Source organism: Dermacentor andersoni, chromosome 6, assembly GCF_023375885.2.
Source record: "Dermacentor andersoni chromosome 6, qqDerAnde1_hic_scaffold, whole genome shotgun sequence".
Taxonomy (NCBI): Eukaryota; Metazoa; Arthropoda; class Arachnida; order Ixodida; family Ixodidae; genus Dermacentor; species Dermacentor andersoni.
In genome coordinates, this window is record NC_092819.1 from 76,894,356 (window position 1) to 76,915,842 (window position 21,487).

Genomic DNA, 21,487 nt, shown 5'->3' on the forward strand with positions numbered 1-21,487 from the left:
AAACTCCGATTCGCGGCTTCTGAATCCGAACAAAACACTTGAGCCAAGCTGCATTCCGATATCACCAGTAGTTGCCTGTCAACAGCAGATCAAGGTGACGCCACCTATCCCATTGTTGAACGATGCTATAATACACACGAAGTTTTTAAGGAAATCTTGGACCCATACAGGCGCTTGGACCCATTAAGGCGCACATTTGGCAAGGTTCACCTGTGCAGTAGGTTTACATATAACCAAACAAAAGTGAGACAGTGCGTCTCGCATGCAAAACATGCCTTTTACAGGCAAGGCGTATAGACATAAAAGAAGTTCACTCGCACTCACGCGTGCTGTTGGTTTCTCACGTAACGAACCATGTGTTATCGACGCGAACGCAATTTTCTGCAGGTGAAATGACTTATGTCATGAGAAATTAAACAAGCTCTCTCGCATTCCTTAGAATTCCTGTCTGCCCAGCAGCGCAGCGTAGAAAGTATGAACGAACGTGGATTGGAAAGATGCGCTAAACAGAAGCCAGGATGTTTATTAACTCGGCGCTGAAATAAAATGAATAAATAATGGAAAGCCAGAACTTCATTTCGCTGAGCATTCTACAAGTTTCACTCGGGCTCGTGCCGATGCATATTGTCCTGCACAAGTCTTGGCCATCGCATGCTTCCTCCGGATGAGTCATTCGAGTGGCCTCGAAGGTTCTGGGAAACCGACGTACCACGTGACGTGTCGCCACCTGCCGGCAGACAAACAAACGTCACGCGCACGTGTCTCGGCCACAGCGGGGAAAGAAGAAAAACGTTTCTTGGACGGCACGTGGATGTTTATCAACAAGGGAACGTGCGGCGGATGCTGAGCGTTAACGGACAACAGTGACAACAGTGACTGTAGTCGCTGTTGGCAGGCGGGAGTTCAGTCATTACGCAAAAGTGCTGACAGCTCTAAATTGAATTATGTTCCTGAATCTAACGTACCAACTAAACTCACGGTCTACGAGAAACGCCGTAGCAGAGGGGTCCGGAATATATTTTTCAACCATTGCGGTGCACGAACTGTCGTGCATTCGGCCTTCCATGGAAATGTGGCCGCTGCGGCCGGCAATCGAGCCTGAGACCTCGCGCTCATCTAAAGAACATCACGAAAGGACCCCCGACGATGGATTAAGAACCGATAATTTTGGCGGACTGACACTTGACCTACAGTGCGGCGTTGGGCCGCGTATAGTGTTTCCATAAGAAATCGTTTACCTATAACGTCACTCCCAAGCACTTCGTGGCTTAGTATCCCTGCAAACCTGTGTGTGTAAGGTTGGTTTTCTATTTACGCAAACACACAAAAAGTCGCAATTCCGCCGAAAATGTGAAGCATTGACAGCGGTAGCACAGTATCACTATAACGCGAAATAAGGCTCTTATAGTTCAGCAGACAGTATTAATTACACTAAGCAATCACTTCTTAACTATAGAAAAGCGCGGTGACACGAGCCAAAAGAAACACACGGAGAAAGTTCGCACGTTGACCCGGAGCGCTCGCGCTCGGTTACAAAGCTGGTGTGTTGAGTAGCGCCGGCAGCGGCGAGCGTGCGTTGTAGTCTACGGCAAGGCGAACGTTCCGCGCTGCAGTTGCCTCCAGCATTGCACCTGCGTCGAACTTGCAAAACTCAGCAGATTGCGTGGATTACAGCACCAGACGCGCGGGAAGCAAGCGCACATCAATCCGCTAGCCTTCTCGGCTCGCCAACACATAAGGGTACCCACAAGGGCCTACTCTTGCACATCGTGTACTTGTAGTACGAGGTTTCGCGGCTAGGGCGCTATGGTAGGACCTCTCCTGAGTAAGTGTGCCAAGGGGTGTCAACCGACAACGACGCGTATTGTTTTTCTGGCAGTTTTGTGTGTGTGTGTGTCTGCAGTGGGCTCGTGACAAGAAGAAACGGCACATTCTCAAGAACAACGTACAGTTGGGAAGCTTTGATTTTTACTCGGCAAGAACGCCGCAGAAACCGTTGTGATGATGCAAAAAGATGATAAAGAACATGCTCTCAGTAAAAAGCAAGAGTGCGATTGGTTTGCTCGGTTTAAAAGGGGCGAAATGACCGTTGAAGATCAGCCCCGTTACGGTCGTCCTTCAAGTGCGCGAATCGAGGACAACATCGCGAAAATCCGTGATCTCATCAAGGAACATCGACGCAGAACAATAGACCACCTCGAAGACTTATCTGGGTTATCTCGGATCTCCGTCCAGCGAATTTTGCACGATGATCTGGGAATGCGACGAGTGGCTTCTAAGTTTGTGCCCAGAATTATCGAAGAGCAAAGGGATCGTCGCGTAGAAGCCTGTCGGGCAATGCATGACGCAGTCACGGACGATCCAGTCTTTTTCAACAGCATCATCACAGGCGACGAGTCATGGTGTTATGGGCATGACCCCAAAAGTAAACAACAGACAAGTCAATGGAAGTCACCTGGCTCGCCTCGTCCAAAAAAGTTGGTAGGGTTAAATCGAATTTGAAGACGATGCTGATCTATCTTTTTCACGTCAAAGGGATCGTGCACTCAGAATTCGTCCCTGAAAACCAAACCGACGACCAACAGTTATATTTCGAGGTGCTGAAACGGCTGCGTGGAAGTGTGGCAGTAAGGCGTCCGGCTTTGTGGAATTCCGGCGAGTGATTCCTGCATCGTGACAATGCTCCCGCGCACACGGCTCTCAGTGTTTGGCGGTTTTTGGCCTCAACGCAAACGACTACTTTGACCCAGGCGCCCTTATTGGCCAGATTTGGCCCCTGCGGACTTCCTGTTCGGTGGGATGAAAGGGACACTTGAAAGGCAAGCGTTTTGCCGATGTCGACGAAGCCAAACGCCACGTCACGACTGGCGCGCTGGCAGGTATGAAAGAGGCCGAATTTACAAGGTGCTTCCAACAGTGGAATGAACGTTTGCAGAAGTGCATTGGTAGCAATGGAGAGTACATTGAGGATTATGAAAGTTGCATTAAAAAAATAATGTCGATGCTTGCTATCAGGAAATTCCGGTTATTTTTGGGTCCCCCCTCTATACACGCACTTTGCCCTGGGGTGATGTGTTATGAATATTGTGGAATTTCACGCTTATATATATATATATATATATATATATATATATATATATATATATATATATATACATACACTGTCGAATGGCAGTCTTGTCAGCTCCGATTGGGCCACAGGGCTGCCACGGCGTCTCTGATTGCCTCGAAGTGCCTCCATTGCAGAATTTGACGATGTCCGCAGAACAGCAACCCTGGCACCCGCGGCTGGTCACGTGGCGTCCAGCACACAGCGTCGCGCTGGCCGCGCATGCGCGCCACAGGCCGCGCGCGCGCCGTCGCACCCGGGGCAGCCCGGCGTAGGACAGGGTAGAAAAGACGGGAACGCGCCTATAGAGTGTCCGTATAGTTGTCAGCGCAATAACAAAGGACAAGACGAAAAACAGTACCGATAGAAAGAAACGGTTGGGATGCTCGCTTACAGCGCCATCGGATAAAGCGTAACTAACACCATTCGGAGGTCTGAACAGTTGAGCCAACACCTTTTAGGCGGTAGCCGGTAGGCCAATGTGCGAAATATCAAGTCGAGGTGAATTTGAGAACATGAGGGTTGATTTTTCGCGGTAGCTGTTTGAGAAAAGGGAAATAATAATAATAATAATAATAATAATAATAATAATAATAATAATAATAATAATAATAATAATAATAATAATAATAATAATAATCTTTATTGCAAATAATCAATTTGTACGTATAAATTTGCTAGGTCTGCCGAAGCCTACTGTGGGCTTGTATGGCAGAAACCTGGCAGTCAGGGCAATGCATTATGTAACCTTATTAAAGACAAACTAAATTTCAAACTAAAAACCCAAATAATAATAAAATAAGAAAGACGTATCACAGGTTCCTCAGGTAAACATGCCCAGTAAACAACACTTGATGTTCAAATGAAAACACGTAGCACACAAGAACCATTAAAACTGAATAAACATGGCACAATATGTAAACAAAGTTACAACGTATTGAGAACAAAAAAAAAAGGGGGGAAAGAAATCGTGACAACAGCGGGAACAGTCTTACATTCATTTTGGCAAAGATCACACTACAACAAAATAGACTTTATACATGTGAAAACTATTCTATCGTTGCCTTGGGGGCATGTTTTAATCCCAACAAATTTGTCTGATCCAGTGCAGCACTGGGAAAGTTATTAAACAGCTGGGGGATATAGTACCTCCTTTGTCCTTTTCCATAAGGAGTTCTTGTCCGAGGAACTACCTATCTGGGATGTCGACGCAAAGCAACACTTTTATGTACAGGTTCTCGGAAAGCAATCCTCCAGAAATAACGCATCACAATTGTCGAACGAAACAAAGCTCGAAATCGGGCATTTCTAATTCTCGAAATAAGTGATTCGTGGTTTGGTTGTACGCAGCACTTTTTAGTACGCTTTTTAATAGGCTGTCAATTTTATGTTTCCAAAATAAGCTGCAATTAAAAAATCAGCAAATGCCGTACCTTATACGCGAGTAGCCTAAAGCATGCACTATCACTTTTTAAATCTTGGTAGGTGCATAACTCCTTATACGGTAAAGGACACATGCAACATTACGTAATCGGGCACATATTCGAGCCATTTGAATATTCCATGATAGGTCAGTCTCAAAGTCTACTCCAAGGTACTTGATACTATGCGCATATTTTACTGGAGCGCAAACACATTCTAAACAATGAGAACCGTGAAGGAAGATATGTTCCCTTGTTACAAGAGCCTTTAACGGATTTCTGAAACATACTAATCGAGTTTTCCGAGCACTGACTTTTACACGTTTTTTTTTAAACCAGTTCATCACGTTTTTTATGTCGCTTTGAAGTAAAGCGACAGCTGCTTCGTACTGCATGTGTTTATAAACAAGCAACGTATTATCTGCATACTGGAGGATCGTACGTGAAGTTGTTACCTGTGCCAAGTCACAAACGCACAAATTAAAAAGAAGCGGAGACAAAACGGAACCCTGTGGAACCCCTGCGTTAAGAAATCGCAAACAACTCTTCTGGTCGCCAATACATAGTCTGAGACCAATTTACCAAGTAGTTTTGTATAAATGCATGGAAATGTCCCCGAAACCCGTAATTGTTCAGTTTTGCACATAGAATACTGGCTTACTGAATCGAAAGCCTTAGATATATCTAAAAAAAGCCCTCAAGCTACCTAGTTAAGTTCAAATGCTTCATATAGAAGATCGGAGATTTCTTCGAAAAACGCACGCGTGCTTCTACCAGACACGAAGCCATACTGGGAAGATGATAAGACGTTGTGCTTTAAAACGAACCCCTCAATAGTTTCAAGCACGCGTCTTTCCGACAGTTGCGCTAAGAAAGGATGAACGGAGATGGGGTGATAGTTCTCTGGCTTCGATGCCTCTCCGCCAGTGGCGTAGCAACAGGGGGGGCTGGGGGGCCGTGGGCCCCGGGTGCAAGGGGCCAGTGAGGGGCGGGGGGGTGTCATATACGTCTGAAGACACCCCTCTTTCCGCCGGCTACACCCGGGGAGGGGGGTGACAGAAGACCTATGGGCCCCGGGTGCCAGACGACCTAGCTACGCCACTGCTCTCCGCCTTTAAATGTCGGTATCAAGCGTGCTCTCTTTAGTGCATCTGGTATTATGCAAGTATCAAGGATTCTATTAAAGATGAAAAGAATCGGATCGGCAAGAACTCCGACATTACGACACATGTCTTCTGCTGATATGCCATCAAGTCCGACAGCGTGGCTTTTTTTGATCGATGCAACAATCGATATAAGTCTTCTTTAGTTATTGGTGGAAAAAATGCTGAACCTAGTATTGAACAAAGACCACCGTTGAGACCAACAGGATCAGTGGCTCCATCATTATCAGCGCAAAAAAAGAAATAACTGAAGCTGGCCGCCAGATTTTGATTGATAGATCCGAAACTTTTTGTTATCGGGTCCGAATACGTACCTGGATAAGAGCCTCTAAGCTCATTTATCAGGGACCACATCTTAGCGGGTTTATACCACGAAAAAAAAATTATTGTGATAGTAGTTCCTCTTAGAACAGCACACCAGTGCTGTAACTTTGTTCCGGGCTTCTCGATAGAGACATTTTAGTGTTTCATCATCAGGGTGCTGTCGACACCGCTTCCACAAGTTTTCCTTCTCTTCAGTAGCTTTTATTACCCGATTGTTCAGCCAGTATAGGTGTGGTCTTCGCTTTCGGTCCAAGACTGTTTTTCTACATGCCGTCTTCCCCGCTATAAAATTCTTATATATACTGTTCGGACAGCTATTTGTTAACATTGCGTTCCAGTCATAGTGGGAAACTAGTCGGTCGAGGTTAAAGCAATCAAATATTTCAATGTGTTGCGATTCTTTACTTTGGGATTGCTGGGAACTTGGGAATGAAAGCCGGCATAATATAAAATAGTGGTTTGCCAGCTTTTTTGTCACTCGGACGGAATTGATATTCGGAAAACCTATTGAACGTACCATCACGTGGTCAATACAGGAAGTCACAACACGAGAAAAAGAAGCTTCTCTCGTGTAGCCTCGTTAACAACTTACTCAATGCCACAGTCAGCTAAGATGTTCAAGGAATTGGTAACCATGGCTTTCTCCGAGTTTAAAATATCTATGTTAATGTCTAAAACGCTAGAATTAGGAGGTAGACAACTGAGATTTTGCTTTAGTTCATTCAAAAATGTTTGCACATGTTCGGAGGGGGGACGATAAATCGCAGCTAACAAGAAAGCCACGTTAGAATTTTCCAAGCGGAAGGTGAGGCTTTCCGCTACCGTAAAAGTAAACGTCGTAATTGTAGTTACCCATTTAGACTTGATGAATAATGCTATTCCACCACCTCTCCTGGCCGTTCTCGTGAAAAAGTGTTCTTGGTAATTCGGTAGACGAAACTGCGACAACATGTAATCTTGAACATTTATCTCCGACAGTATTAAATGGATCCACTAATGCCATGACGTCAGCAACATCGACAAGGAACTGATCCCAGTATTTTCTGATGCTTCTTATGTTTATGTGAATGACTGAAAAAGAAGGGTTATCACAGTTTTCGAAAATAGATATCAATGAACCGAAGTCCGAGAGAGAAATATAGTTTATCGCCATGAGTTTAAAGCATCTTATCGATGTCAGAGACTGAGGCAATCCTGATGACAGGGCCTCCGTCTTCCTTTCGTGCAAATATCTTTTCATTCCTTACTCAGACAAGCTATAGCTGTTCTCTTTGCCTTTAGATCGAGGTTTCCAAAATTTTAATTGAGATACATAGCAGGTACGTTTTCTTTTCTGTGTCAAGGCACGAAGCTTGCCACGAGACGCCAGCCAAGTGTCCCGCAAAAACGGCGACGAAAATCTAATGAGCACGATGGGCGTTTTATCTTTTCTGGCAGGCAGATGGTGGATCGCAACTATGTCATCACGGGGTTCAAGATCTATTATTTCTAGCTTCTGTGCGAGATCCGCGATGCCAGTTCGCAAGTTTTCTCCCGGTGAAAATGGAAGCCCGGGTAGCTCAAGGTTCGATAGTCTGTTATACTGCTCACTGCCATTAATATCAGCCCGCAACTGAACAATCTCAGTGGATTGGGCATTCACCGTTTCCGTCAGAGACATCACTTTAGTTTCTAAGCCTTTCAAGGCCGAGTCAGACTCCTTTGTCTGTATCACAACAGTGTCATAGGCTGAAGACAGAAACTGTACAGAGTTTTGCAGTTCAACTACAGTCTCTTTCACTGATAGCACTTCATCACTTTTTGGTTTCAGAGCTAGGCGCTCGTCGAGCTTTTCTCGGAGAGGCAGAAGAACAACCATCATGTACTTAATACCCCTTAGTTCTTCTCTGAGAGCATTTAATTCCTTTGAGAAAGGGCCACGATCACCAGCCACTGCTGTTCCTTCAGGATTATGGGCTGTCAATGTGCTGCTATCGCTTGCAGGTGTTCTGCATTGCTTACATTTCCAGGCCTTTCTGCCACGTCCATTGATGCAAACGTATTTTCATCCACACGCGAACAGTTTCTGCCAAGGTGATAGCCTAGTTTGCAATCCAAACATGTCAGGAATCTGCCATCACCTGGCAGCTTCTCCGAGCACGATTGACATTTGTTTCGGTCGCAGTATAATAATCGCACTATTATTATTATTTGTAGTAGTAGTAGTATTAGTTGATCATGATGATATCGTTTAACTGCCGACAGCCACACAGGTTATACAACCAGTTGAACAAATTTTTTTGTCTTTTCGTCTCTTTTTCTTCCAGAATTATGCATTCGAAGTCTTGTATTCTGCATTGCCTCCGGGATTGGGCCAACCACGCATTCCAACCAGCACGTACAGCTAAGCGTAGGGTTGTCGAATCACAACATCAACATCGCGGGGGAAAAAGGGAAAAGCACAAAAAAGATGCGCAGCAGAAAGAGCCCGATTGCCCAGAGGACGTTTAGTCGAAGGCGAGAAGAATGGCATTATACAAAACCGGACAGCGTTGAAAAGGCGCTACCACGGCAAAGCTGAGCCCATCGAGACAGACAAGCTGACGCGAGCCGACACCGTGACACATGTATTCAGGAACGAAGTTCAATGGCTTTCACGACGTAAATTAATAAATCTTGAGCAAATAAAAGATTTTCACAAGTACTTTCGTTGTCACGCGAAAGACTTCGCAGTTCTTGTTCCCCATTTGCGTTGGGACTGGTTCTTCGCTTACGTGCAGTCGGCGTCCAGTGATTGCAAACGGCGGTGCATATTTGAAGCTGAATATTTCCGCGGGATAAGCGCACACTGTGGTATTCGGATGCCCATTTTGTACTAGTACCTCCGAGAAATGGCGTTGCACGGTTTTGACGGCTACGGTCCCGAACCACTCGGAAATTGAACATTCTCTCAAATCGCCTCTACCATAAACTTTTGAAGCTGGCTGTAAGTGTACTACTCCATTTAACTACTCTGTGCGATCGACTGTATTTTCGGCGATGCTCTGGTCATCATGTCGACTGGCATCGCGAGTGGCATGCGCCCGAACAACGGCTAATGACGCGACGCTTTTACGCAAGGGAAGGATTGACAACGCAGTCTTAAATATCAGGGTGTCTGTGCCTTGCGTTCAGGGAATCCGATATCGGTTTGTTCACCCCTGCGTGTGTACCTGTGCGCTTTTGCGTCTCGAGGCTTTCGCGGTCCGATTTCTCTCACGCTAGTGCGAAACTTAGCGTAACTAGAATTTACACATTCTCTAACTTCTTCATCTCATCTTCATCAGGGGCATTACACTTCATAGTAGCGTTGCATTTCAGCTGCAGTATTAATGCCATTCTCTAGGTGAAGAGAATTCTTGTTGTTACGCTTACTAAACCCTTCTTCCAAAGTTCACCAAAATTGCGCGTTAAATTTGTTAGTCATCGTGCATTCGGCTTCTGTTGTTTCTTGGCGAAGTATCTGCCGTGTGTCACTAGCGTCTTATTTCGTCCGTATTCTGCTGCGAATTTATTCCACGCATCGCGCATTGCTAACCTGCTGACGTTCTTTTGAATGCAATAACTCCGTTCTCCATCCCGGTCCATCGCGCTGTAGCATTTTCTCGCACTTATTTCGTTCGACGCAACAATATGCTTCCTTTCTTCTTTTTTTTTTCTTCTTCTTTTGTCTATCCCATTGTTATACGCCCTGCAGCTTTGCCAGGATAGAATGATGAAATTGATAAACGTAAACCGGTGTATCAAAAAGACCAGAATGCCGTAGAGAGAGATGGAATCTGGCAGACTTCTTGCGCACGTTCCATAAAGGCAACATACGTGTTTAAAATAAAAAAAAAAAATGTGCGAAATCCATCGACGATGATCGTCAATGTGAGCGAACAGCCGAAAGCTCAAGAAAGTTATTCGCTTTAGTAAGGGAATCGTGCTCTCCACGACGTATGTTTCTAGCGATGAGGATATTTAGGTAGCGTTTCTTGTTTAATTGCGTAATTACAACGCACGTCAACTTGAGTACGGCCCTCGTATTTAGTCTGTGCGTATTTTCCAGCTCACCTGGCCTCTTTTCATGGTAAGAGTGACCGTTCTGCGATCGCAGAGGCCTTCTTCTTCATTCTTTGCTGATCGCTTTCGAAACGGCCGGCCGCTGGCTGCGTACGACTTGTGACAGGGCGCCCTTGACGTCAATCACGAGCGTTCGTGCCGGGCGCACGGTCAACGCCGTACGCGGCGCCAGTGGTCGCCGTAGAAATCGGAAAGAAGAGAACATGGCGGACAGGCAATGGCCGCGCCTGCCGTATAGAGTGCGCACTGAGAAACTTTCGAGAATCGGCCACTTGCGCAACGGCTCGCGTATGCCGAGTTTCGCCACACAGTGCAGCGACTGCAACGACCTGAGAAGAGTTGCGTCACGGCTTGGTTGCGGGAGCAAGTGACGAAAGTCTTTGAGTCGAGAGACACAGAAACGCGATCAGCGAACTCGATTCGCTTTCTCACAGACGTGCAATGCTGGTGACGGATGGCGAAAGTTTTTTGTTGTTTTCTTGCATCAGTACGTGCAGACACCTCGAGGTCAGACAGAAAGGCACATGTCTACGTGTAATTGCGCGCAAAGGTATTCGAAATGCGTTAACTGCGGCAAAGTTCAGATACCTCGCGGCGTAATCAGGCATCACGCGACGCGGAGGTTGAAGTTGGCGCTTGATTGCGCGCACCGCTCTTGACTGAGCTAAGCAGGAGCTCGGCTGCCGAGCGATTGTGTGGGAAGGTGGTGAGGACGGGTTGAGTGCCTAGACCAAGACCAATTATTAAACTGCGGACATTTCTTTCCTTTTCTGTCTTCCCCCCCCCCCCTCCCCCCTTTTCTTAAAGCACGCAATGTGGGTTTCCTTTTGGTATCCGTGCTACTTTAGGGTGGGTGACAATTTCGCCCTCTCATAAAACTTTCTACACAATGTGTATTTTAACACGCTCACCCCCCCCCCCCCCCCCCACACACACACACGCGCGCACACACGCGCGCGTATGTAACGCGCTTTGCCACAGGATATTGACCAGCGAATGTCAAGACGTCAAAACTAATGAAGAACAAAGTGTGAACCGTTTTTTGGAGATGGTTAACTTGTGCTTTCGTGCAACGCAACGTATAGCTCATTAATGCAACAATCGAGTCTACGCGAACTAAGCAATAATCACTAAGAATAAGCAATCACACCCGCTGCGGTTTCTTATAGTGGCTTCGGCTTTGCGCCGCTAAGCACGCGGTCGAGGGATCAAATCCCCATTTCGATGGGGGCGAAATTAAAAAACGGCCCGGCACCGTGTATTGGGCGCATGTTAAAAAACCCCAGGTGGTAGAAATTAATCCGGCGTTCCGCACTACGGCGTGCCTCGTAATCGGATCGTGGTTTTGCTAAGTAAACTTACCCCGAAAATTAATTTATTTTTAGGTCTATAAAGCATATATAGGATTTGTCTTTTGTAAATTTCCTCGAAGGTGATGTTAGGCCACTTACGTAAGAGAAATAACGAGTAACTCAAGGCATGAGCACGACTTGAACAGGATGACCATCACTCGATGCCACCGCGCGAAGTGTCAACGTAGATATAAACACGCCTACATGGACACGATGACTGCAAGATGCAAATAGGGCTGTTTGCCTTTCCTCGAACGACTTTCCTCTTGTATACTTTTGAAAGAAACAAGATTAGAACCATCACTAAGTAGACAGAAATGCGCACAAATTGCGCAAGTAGCCACTGTTGTGGTCACGTTCATACTTCACGGAATTATAAGCGTGCGTCGAAAAGAAGAAGGCCATCACCGTCTATTTTTTTCCATTGTAGTACAGTCACGTCTGCGCGCATATATATATATATATATATATATATATATATATATATATATATATGAGTATCAAAAGGTCGTCATTACAATCATAGTTGCCCCAACGACCATCAGCAGCGTGAACAACAGCCTATTTTATGTACATTGCAGGGCGAAGACATCTCTGTGCGATTTCCAATTTGCCCCGGTCTTACGACAGCCTGGTGCATCAGTTTTGTAATCTATCTTTATCTTGTCCTCTGCCATACGCGCTAACTTTCTTTTTCCCTTGGCACACGTTCGGTATCTGCTCTACGGATTACATGACCCAGCTGCCACCGTTTGCCCCATCGTCTTTCAAGCGTATCCCTCGCCTGTCTGCGCCATTGACAAAAGGAAACGTGCGTCTGGAGTGCGTGGGATGCCGTGATACCACTCACTAACGTATACCACGCTCTACTCGCTCTCTGAGTCTCACAAACTGGCATTTTACTAACGCGCCGAATGGCCGTTTGGAAACATACCAGTTATTAAATAATAGCCTCCGAGATCGGGCGGCACGCCATCACTGCATGTGCGGCAAGATCTCGCAGGTCATACTTCAATATTGCTAGTTCCGGCTTTCTCCGCCAAGGAGCATTGCCTGGGAAGTGGGGAAGCAATGTGGTAGCACGCGCCCTCGTCGTCTTCAGTTTAAGAAGCTTACTCGCTATATGTTTTGTTTTGATGCCTGTCCAGCTTAATGAGCACAAAATACGCACAAAAGCAGTCATAAAAGAGGGATATGCTCATTTGAATATCTTGGCATTTCTTTATACACTTGAATCCCCCGAATTCGTATTCGTGACCGTGTGTTACTGCGCGATAGTGCATAACATGCGGCGTTCTTTTGCCGGAGGTCGTAAGTTTCCTTCCTCTTTGCATTTCTGGCTGTCGCTTAGCTACAGGCGTTCCGTAATGTCATATGTGATGACAGTAATCAAAAAGGCAGGCGCGACCTTTTTAACAACATCTTCTGACACAAAGACAAAGTACTCAAAATTTTAAAACTTTTTTGCGACCGCTTGGTAACAAGCCGCGTTAGGGGTCGTACCATTTGATTTTTTTTCTTTAAATGGTCCAATTTGACTCCCTCTTCTTCGAATCAACGCAGTACATTTATTTAATGGATGGATGGCGGATTTTGCTACAAACGAAGATGGGGGTAGGCGTTCAGCGTATATCTAGCGACATCGACGAGCATATAGGTCCGCACTATATTATGGCGCGATGTTACCAACCGGAAGCGTATCTCGTCCTCGTTATTTGTCAAATAAACAACCTCCTTCTTGCACATTTGTTTGCAAGTGGTTTAGGAGGTGAAATAAGCGAGAAATAAATTATTACAGTTCATTTCCCATTATATAAATCCATAGAGGGTTAAAGTTGCGCCGGTCAACAGGTAAGCGCACTTCTGGCGTATGGTCTCGAGAATCCTCTAGAGAAGCGCAAATGGCGTATATAGCCTGACATGGCCTGCACCATCCAGCATCGGGAGCCATGACATTCGGTAACTTTAAGGACTGAAGCAATGTTAGGCCAGCATAATCCTGGCAAAAGTCTAGGGTATATATAGCGAACGCTTGATGGTGGACTCAGGCGCACGGTAAACACGTGATCATTGCGGTGTAGCACCACCTCGTGGTTCACTTCATTGTATTTCTTTAACGTAGGCAGTAGTTTCTTAATGCACACTGCAGTGCGACTGTTCCATGTAATGTCCACGCTCTGCAATGCAACCCGGGCCGCGACCTGCAATTTATAGTGAGGCTCTTATTTCGTGCCACCAAGATCACGGCATTTTCACAACACTAAAGCTGTGTCGAAACGTATTGCGCCTCTTAACCAGCTCCATATTTGCACTGACGTCACAAACAGGGTCCTTGGCCATATCTGTTGCTGTGTGCTCGACTTATTCGATGAATGGTCTAAGGCATTTTGACTGTGCAAGTCGGTGTAAGAACTTTGACGTAGCGTCCTGTCATCCGCGCTACTTGCAGAAAGTCACAGTATTTGGCTGCTACCGCCTCTCTCTCTCTCTCTCTCTCTCTGTCTCTCTCTCCCCTTTCTGCAAAGCAATTTTCGACGTCTCGATACTCCAGTAGATTGTAGCACACGTGAATGACCCGCCTTGTTAGCTCATAGAAAGGCGATAGGACGAGCTTAGAAATGCGCGAAATACAAGCTCGTTATCGCTGCGCAATAAAATACACCCATTTATTAATTTCTCCGCTTTCTCTCTAAATCGTGACATGGCATAAAAACAATGCGGTGACAACCGGTGCCTCGCCCAATAGCAGCTCGACGCGTAATCGAAGTGGCACCGCAGCATGTTCTGTGACAGTCGTCGTCGTACCTGGTTAATACCGCTGCTCGCCGACCGGTGGCGGTGGTGGGAGTCCAGGGAGGCCTCCCGGCCGGGCCGGCCCGGCGGGCGGCACCCGGTCCGACGATGCTCACATGGCCGCTCGGCTTGTGTAGCCGCCGCAGTCTGTGCCCAGGAGGCGCGCACCGCGACAACGGATTCCATTCGTCGTCTTCCTCGGCGCAGGATTCGCCTTCGAATACATAATTTCGCCTTCGATACCATCCTTGTTAGGATGTTATCCTTGAGTACTGGATGTGACTCGAGCACGATGTTGTGCTAACGACCAGCATTAGTCGCACTTTTTATATCTTATCATCATCATTCTCCATCCCTCTTTCGTTTCCTTTGTCCCCTTCCCCTGTAGCGCGGAGTAACAGGTTAAGGCGCATAAGCTCAAGCCGCGACCATTCTATAAGATAAAACTCCACCTCTGAGCATTGGGTACATTGGGTACCGCGTATGTCGGCGTACAAAGCTATATTTAGTACGCGGGCGTGGCTGTTGTATGACAGAAACGGCACGTACCCACGAAAGAGCAGGATCGACCAGAGTTGGAGTTGGAAGCAAAGCAGTATCACTCCGTCTTCCCGCTAACTAACACCAACTATTCGTTGTGTCTCAAGACCAGGAGGAGGAGGAAGAATTACTTCAGCAAATGAACTGCTCCGAAGAGACGTGGACACAAAACACCTACGACAGATACGACAGGATGGGCACCCCCTGTCGTGTGTGTTCTTTTTCCGCGTCAGTTTTCGGTTGCTGTTTTCCTGGAATATGACTCACCCAGTAGCCCAAACCTAGAGAGACTATAAGGAGAAGTACAGTGGGCATGAGGCGTCCTATGAAAGGACAACAACAGTAACTGCGATAACTACACTGATCCCACCTAGACGGACTAGAGGTCAGTGGGTAACTATGCCATTTGGTGAAGGACAGTTACCGAATAGTGTCGGTTGAAGGAACTGGTTGGCTGGTTGCTCCATGGTGTAATGGTACAACGCCCTCTGGCAATCGGCCAATAAATCCGCTAATGGAATGGTTAGAACATCTAAAGGATCTAAAAAGAATAATTTCCGAAAATTTAAGCTGAAGCTAACTGTTAACCTGACAGTTTCAAGCTGAAGCTTAATGTTAAGCGAACAGTTTTAAAGTAAGAGAATGGCAAAATAGTGACGGAAAAAAACTTACCCGTCATGCGAAGCAGTGGCGCGACAGCTGCCCAAATACCTGTATATTGCGCAGTAAGTCACGCGCTATTTCCTTCGGTGTCGATAGAGTAAGCAGTTGCAGATGCGCACGAGCAGTTCAGAAGGAAAAGATGTCAGAGTCATCTGTGCCTGTGGAAGAGGCGTTCCCTGGCGGCGTAGAAGTGCCGAGATATGACTGTTTCTTTCTCCTCTTATCAATCTTTCCTCTTACTTCTTACCACTGGCTTTGTAAATTCTTTCTTTCTAATTATTCGGGGGATTTGCTCAAGGCTTAATTATGTACCAAGCAATGACCGAAAAAGCATCAAATAAGCGCATTCAGCCCCGTGTTAATCAGTTGCTGCAGCACTGAGTTAGAGCAGTTGTCTGTTCTCGAACGGGTGAAGCCCCGCTTGAACATTCGCCTTTTTCTTTCGCCTCTCTCAGCATATTGTGCCTAACATCCTCAGTACCAGGACACAGCCATAAAAGGGGACCAATGTCCATAGTAGACAAAGGTACCGGGTATTTAAGCCACGTTTCAGGGTTGGCACTTGCAGATCCCCAGGCGCAAGTGACCGCAAGTGTCAGCGCCACACCACCCTGAAGCCTTCGAAGACTAACTTCCATCCGGGAAAGGCTGCGGGGATGAAAAAGTACACACGGCGGCACATATGTATAAGTACATGCGTGTCCCATCGGAGAACGAACTTCTGGGCTCGGAGGAGAGCTGAATGATCAAAAAGACGCAAGTGTGGCTGCGTGTCCGACAAAGATGGTAAAGAGCCAGTCAGTAGGCAAGGCTGTTGAACGGACTCTCACTGTGTACCTTAATCCAATGCATTGTAATGGTGAATTGAGGCGTCTTGCTTAGCCTTTGGATTTGTTGGAACACTTGGAATGCTTTTGCAACGTTCTTCAGTTGTTTCAGTACACCGAGCGAATCAGCGTAAATATCCACTTCTGTAACATATGGTAACGCTCTGTCACACTAGTAGGCATCGCATATGGATTGCAATTGTAGTAGGAATGAATACGGGGTTTCGGTGGCGTAAGTGCGTCTATACTTAATTCTAGGATGACTAGAGCATACCAGGCGGATGCTTTTTCCTTGTGGAGTAACCGCCGCACCAGTGCACATCACGCAATACTACTGAGCTACTGCAGTCAGAGTTGTACAAGCTGGCTGTTTACGTCGGTGAAGATTGATTACTTTGTTTCTGGTAAGAGACGCCCAACACCAACGAGCCTACCCTTCTATATCCACCCTACAGCAGTGGGGGACTGCACTGCTCAAGCTCAAGCACGGATCTCCAACTCCGGGTCGTCCAGATGGCCGAAGACGGGCGGCCTGGCCGCCGCCCGAGGAAAAGAAGACGGGCCCTCCCACTTTCCTCCTCCCCAAACCCCATATCGGACAAAACAGTTTAGTACTACTACTTTTCCCGCGGTCATTTCCGACTATTCTCTGTCGTGGACAGACGCTGCCAGTGAACTTCATCTGCTTGACCGCACAAAGGCGCTAGACACCAGTAGCTAGCCGCTTGATCTGTACTATTAGCTGCGTGGCAACAACTATCACGTAGCTTCTACCCGTGCGGAGAAACACTGCTGTACCGCTTGTTCTGCGCACAACACATCACAACGTGCAGGCACCTGTTTACAGCGCTATAGCACGGAGGTGAACCCGCACTGTCCGATAATCAGCATTAGGGACGTAAGTGTCTGACGTTATGTGCTGTTATCAAGGAAGTCCTAGAAGATGCTCGATATGGAGTACAAGATAAATATATAAAAGAATTGCTGCCGATGTATTTAGAGTTCATACAATGTATTTAGAGTCCATTGTATAAGGAGCGCCGGTAGCGGTAAAGCGCACTACGTGCTTGTAAATGCAGCATTTAGGTTCTTTCTCTATAGCCCCGTCCTCGAAGGAGCGGCTTGTGCACGTGCTTCTTGCTCATTCGTTGTGCGCAGTGTTCAGCAGGCAAATGTCATCAACGGACGACAATTAGAGAGCAAAGCGTGTCTCATTTATATTTAACTTGATTCCCCATTAATACGGACGCAGTGCTGATTCCTGGGGCGGTAACCAGCCTCTCTACAAACATCTCGCTTACATTTACATTTGATAATCAGAGCAGTTGTGAACATTGCCAGGTTACCCCCCCACCCCCCCCTGTTAGGCCGCTCATCTCCCGAGCATGCAGAGTGGACGGTGTAGGGCTGCATGATTGTTTTGTACATACTTTTGCAGTGCCGCGAGTTGCCCATGTGTTTTGTGAATGGGGAGGCGTCCACCCCCCAGCGCGTCGGGCAGCAACCGTTTCTGTTTTTAAGGGGTCGGACGGCCCGCGTGGTGTCGGGTGACGAGCCGAGGCGCGCGCCGGGGGGGGGGGGCGCGGTGCGGAGGCGGAAAACGGATTCGGAGAACATGCACTTACGCGCGCTGTGTTGACATTCCGCCGATGGTCATAATAGGGCCACGCGGACAAACCTCGAGTGGGACGGTGGTATGCGCGACGTTGTGGCGCCGGCTCCCGAGTCCCCTGGTTAGAGACGCAGCTGCTAGCAATGTTGACCACGCACTGCGCGTACGGAGCGGGGGGGTTCACGCCCCTACGCATTCGGGCGGCAGCCACGTGCATCTTGTTTTGAGCGCTGTGGAGAGCCCGCTTGGTGTCGTGTTACAACTTGCAGTGCGCGCCATAGAGAGGGGCGCGGGGCGCATGCGGAGGCCGCGTTCGGAGAACTTCGTTTAAGAACACCGAGTCCGGATGCCGCCAGCGGTCATTATTTTTCTACAAGGAAAGACCTTAAGGGGGACTGCGGTACGCGGTGTTGGGACACCAGCGCCCGAGCCCCCTGCTGGCTAGAAACGCCGCTGAAGTGCGAGATGGCCGCAATAAATCGTGCGTGCCTGGCGTGTTTGCCGAGGCCGTCACTGACCACGTGGAGAGGGAAACGAAGCTGTGGGAAGAGGGAAAACAGGGTGGTTTTCCAATACATTTACTTTTGAGAGTAAGCCCATCCCTTTGGGTTGTGGCTTAAGAAACTGTCAACTCTCATTGGCAACTGCTTCCGTGGGATGGGCTGACGACCCTACCGCCCCTTTTCTTTGTCTCTTCCGACTATAACAATCGAGACGAGGTGCTTGTTCCTCAGTCTAGGCTGTAATCACTAAACCTGATAGAACAGTAAGACTCCGTACGATGCAACGCTAGTCTGGGCCGTAACCACTTAGTGGTAGAACAGTGAGACTCGGTTGCTCGTATGTAGTGACAGTTGTCCTAGGCTCTAACTTAAGAAAAAGTAGAAGAGTAAGGCGCTGTTTACTTGTGTGTTTTGTATCAGTGTTCTTTTGTTAACTCTGTATTTGACTGTGTAAATATTTCCGTTGCAATATATCTTCAAGTTTTGTTACCTCCAACCTGCCTCCTGCTTCATCAACGCCGATAAACACCTTGAAGAGACTTTGGTCGACTTCAAGGAGAAAAGAACAAACAAAACTTAACTCCCCCAATCTGTTCTTTTATTACTAATCAGATCACATATCATGTCTGCGTATTCTGCCTAAAACTAAAGTATATACACACTTGGCTGTAGTTAAGATTCCATACTTCTAAGTGTATACATGCGGCGATACCGAGAGCTCACTACCTAGCGCGTCGGAGTTGCAAGCACCTATGGCCAGCTGCGGTGTGACAGCAAATGAGCCAGTATACGATCCCAAACATCCCCCCGAGGAAAACAAAAACAAAAACACGGGAATGAGACAGCACCCGCGCTCAGGCGCCGGTCTGTCGATCGCCTCATTTGCAGTCGCAGGCTGCCGAATCTGCATCACTGACATTCGCGCCGCCGAGCTGCCTATGCTCAACCGACGGGGACACGATCTGGCGCATATTTTGCGGCATTATGCCGCAGCCTGATGGAAACAGCTGCGGGGGAACCGAAATGCTGCGGGCCATGCGCGCTGGAGCACGCGCCGCGCAGGATCGAGACGGCAGCGCCTGAGCTTTCCGCTCCGAAAAAGAGCAGCAGAAGCGTTGGGGCTTGCGATGCGCGCGTGTAAAGTTTACGGTCACAGGAGAGCGAGAGAGGTTTGCCAAGACCTCTATAAACTGTTGAGAAGATGCGCTGCGGTCTCCCGTGCTTGCGCGCGCCACCGGTCGACGGCCCCAACAGACTTCCGATTTGCGTGCCTTACCCCGATGATCTACTACGTTGTCGGGAAGAAAAAAAGAAGGCGTCTTTTCCCAATGGTATTAACGGGCGGAAAGTCTCATTTTTCTACGTTTTCAAATAACAGAACTTATGCGCCTTATGCCTCAAACAAATATATCTACATACAATTGTGTGTGTACGTGTGTGCGTGTGTGTGCGTGTTTGGCGGGCTTCTGTATCGGCGCACTAGTGCTGCAAAATTACTGGGCGATAGCAGCAACATTGCGTTGCCGTTGGTAAGGTTGTTAACTTTAATCTCATAGAATGTTTATGCTTATCCGCCACAAGGTGACAACCTTACTTTCATGCAATTTTTGTGTTGCGCGCTACACCGCTCACAAACAATACCACAACGCAAACGTCGAATCAAACGAATGTACATTCTGAGAGGCCACGTTGCGCGCCTTCGTTTCCCCAACATGCACAGTTGGCAATACACTTCGTGTTTAAAAATTAGTTGTCGGGAATATCGAAAAAAAAATCGCCTGGTGGCAGATTTTGCACCTTCAGTTGGATTGCTCGAAGTGGTGGACATTACTTACACAATAAATAGAAGCACATAACGAACTAAATACAAGAAATTCCATAAAGAACTTGCAGCTAATTATTTGAGGTCCCACATCTCAATTTAAGAATTGAACCCAGAATTTCTCAAGGCCCGTCCTCTGGCAGCGGCTTTTAAGACCACCGCCACTTTTGAGATAGGGGTCGTCAAACTTTCGCTAAAATGAAGTGTTATTACACTTACTTTCTTGCCGAAGTGCCTGTTTAATTATTGCGGGACAAATATGACTGGAACACCTACACGTTGTCGCACACTTTGGGTACTGTTACGTCGCAATACGGCGATGAGCATTTCTTGGGCGTGCCCAGACGACGACGGTGCCCGACATAGACTGTGGCGCGCCAACAGAGGAGCTCACATCGAGGTGACAACTACCGCGAAGATCACTCTACCTGAACCTGACCCTGACAAGCTGACTAATTTATGAAAGGGGGTCAACGTCTATGGTTACCGTGGAAACAGCGTCGACCTCGGATTCCCAGATTGCTACACGCGCTTGTGCCATATGCGGGGGCGAAGGATGCAACATGGGAGGCGGAGTCCGGCGGAACAGTGCGGCATCACGGGAGGGATTTTGAGACCGATGCGACGATTGTGATTGTCCGCGATACAGTAATGAGATTCCCTAGTCTAGTCGCGTAGGGAAGACGACGGTATTATAAGCGGAGACCTTTGGTGCAGTGAGGAGTGGGGCTGACGTGTCCTGATGTGGACTCAGACGTTTAATATGGTCCTACATGGAGTGGGCTTCCGTATCTGGAATCAGTGTAAATAATGTGAAATGAAGAATTTTTTCTTCATTCCTTCTACAGGACGTGCTCTTCAGCGATCCCTCTAAATCGCTGCGCACGTCGACCGGATTCTTTCCCGCCCAAGTAAATTAGTGCTCGTTAGTGTGGGGTACGATATCGTGCATAAGCACATATAGCACTCACCGATTAAAAAAGAAAGCTCTCTGCCAAATTACAAGCGTTCCCTGGGATTCAATGTCACATATCGTCTATTCCTGACGTACAGGATACTACCTTTTGAGCAGTTCTGCAAGCAAAAATAATCGCTGCGTTACAAAATGAGTCTAAAGTATAATAACACGTAATTTATGACACTGTGCACCCTATGGAGTACTCCAAAAAAGGTGTACAGTTTTCGGAGCAAGACAACCTGGCTAGTATCTTTCTGTGGGATATATAGTAGCCAGGTTGGCTATTCGTGGCTACAGCAGCATAGAACATCAATTAA

General features: G+C 47.3%; 1 protein-coding gene across 3 annotated transcripts in view; it reads right to left on the reverse strand.

The window, feature by feature from the left end:
* The window catches only part of LOC126522397 (prestin-like), a 294,487-nt gene that overhangs the window by 186,505 nt on the left and 86,495 nt on the right, over positions 1-21,487 (reverse strand). Inside the window, exon 1 of one of the 3 annotated variants that reach the window (XM_055066403.2) lies at positions 14,258-14,381. The exons of the other annotated variants lie outside the window; for them this stretch is intronic. The gene's annotated coding sequence lies outside the window, so the exon portion shown is untranslated. Of the gene's footprint in view, positions 1-14,257; positions 14,382-21,487 lie in introns of those variants that run through there. 3 annotated transcript variants of the gene reach the window in all.